Raw genomic sequence first — 2,308 nt, 5'->3', positions numbered from 1 at the left:
CATGAGCTGTGCCCCTCCCTCTGACACTCACTTCACATACAAGAGGGTAAACTGTTTCCTTGTTCCTTCTACTTATTTTTTGTGGAAAAACACTGAAGCCATCCAGTTATGTAATTCCATAGGTACAAAGCTTAGATGCCACTGCCTTATCTATAAATCTTGTAAAAAATCAAAGAACCATAGATGTGATGTTTGCAACACAGACGCTTGAACAGATTGCAAACAAACTGCGGTGACCTATTTTTACAAGATATGACAAAAGTATTTGCAGACACTGTTTTAGGGACAATGGTGTATTTCAGCACCTTGGGTGACAACGTAGAGATACAATGAAGTTTCAGAGACAGAAAGCATCCATCATGCTGCACCTGTACCTGTTACAATTCTATTTAGAGACAGGATGGAACATGGCTCATCATTTAAAAATACATACATTTCCAATCTATCATGTAAATTGATGGAATTATTAATACTTTCCAAAGTAGCAGTATTCAATTCTGGCATTATTCACCGTGATCAAAAATCACAGTAATCAGACATGGGTTTTGTCAGAAGATCTCAGAAAAACATACATTACAACCACACATGTTAAATGAGTCATATCCTTCACAGTTATATTTAATCCTTTCCATCACCAGATTTACACATACTCTACTTGTCTGTCAGTGCCATGTATTGAAAAAAATTCCTCAGAGGGACGTTGATGACATTGCTCATGAAATACAACAAGAAAACAAACAAAACAATACTACTCATACTTTGTGTAAGTTCATGGTATTGCTACACACCATTTCACCCCATCCATCATTTTCTGTAAAGGCAAATATGCTTGACATTACAGAGAAAGCCCCTTTCAAATGTGGTTATGTAACATTTCGGAAGTTCTGGAGTTCCACTTTAAGCTTGTCACGTTAGGTAATAACTTTCATCATCACCTAGTGCTGAAAATTGTTTAAGATGAGCATTAAATAATGAGAATAATGAGAGAATAACTGTATTTCAGAGAGTGTAAAATGCAAACGTCATGGTCACCATTTTATGCCAGATGACTGTCACAAGAAGAAGCAAAGAAGACTCATTCTCTATCAAGATGAGAAGAAGTGTTGTCATAATGACATTAGGATTTCAACCAACGTGACAACTGAGTTAGTCACCTAAGAATCCACATCAGTTTTGTTGAAAACAACTGTGTGAGAAGGGACACTCAAAGAGGGGGGTAAGTGAAAGAGTAAATAACTATGTGGGGGTTTGAGATCTTGAGTTGTGAGCAGAAAAGAAGCTCAGATTGGACACAAATATAATTTTAGTTTGGTTACCACAAGGAGTTTGTAGATTTATTGCTCACCTGCTACCTGTCCACGCTGCAAGTCAGCTCACCTCAGCTAATGTTAAACGCCCTCTGGGAACAAACACAGCCATTCATTTAAGGTAGATGTGTCACTAAAGATTATTGTCTTTATTGATTAATCTGCCATGTAGTTCCTCTCTCGTACCAGTTCACCGTGGTCCAAGAGGATGTCTTGAAATGTCTTCTTTTTTTTTTAAAGTCCGATTGATATTCACTTGATGTAAAAGGAGAAAAGTAACATTATTCACATTGGCGAAGCTGCAGCATCTTGCAAAATGACTCAAAATTATCTATTGATTGATTGTGAATCTTGCCGATTGATTTAATGTTTGGACTGATAGGATCAATGTTTTGGCATCATCTATACTTTTTAGGGCTTTAAGTTAGTTTGAGGTATTTTGTGCTTGTAAATGTATTGGCTCATTGTCCCTATTCACACGCTTCTGGAGCTTATCAGGCGGTGCCATTTTCACCCAATCCTACTATGTTATCATATATTACTTGTACTTTTAATTTGATCTATGAAATAAATTAATTAGATGGAGAATAGTTTAATAAATTCTTTCTTGGTAGACTTACCAACAAATCCTTGCAGCTCCAATTTCAAGTAGCACAATATTTGTTTTTATGTCGGTGTGCCAACAGAACAAGAGGGACCACGTCATTTGCACTTTGATAATAATTGCTGGGCCATCTACTTCCTGTTTGACATATTGATATTCATAATCCAAAAGAAATAGTCCTACTAAAAAATATAATTTCAGTTCATTAAAGATGCTCCAAACATCTACGTTTCAACTGCACTGTTTGTGATGAAATACTATTACAGCAGAAGGGATTTTTTTTTCTTTAAGTAATGACTTACATTTTGCTCATGAAGAATATGCTTTTGAAGAAGTTATTTTTGTGTGTTGTTTCTCTTGATCAAGGTCTAAAGTTGTGTTTTTCTTTTTTAAACAG

The sequence above is a fragment of the Scophthalmus maximus genome, chromosome 16 (genome assembly GCF_022379125.1).
Source record: "Scophthalmus maximus strain ysfricsl-2021 chromosome 16, ASM2237912v1, whole genome shotgun sequence".
Lineage (NCBI taxonomy): Eukaryota > Metazoa > Chordata > Actinopteri > Pleuronectiformes > Scophthalmidae > Scophthalmus > Scophthalmus maximus.
Note: the sequence above shows the minus strand (reverse complement) of the source record.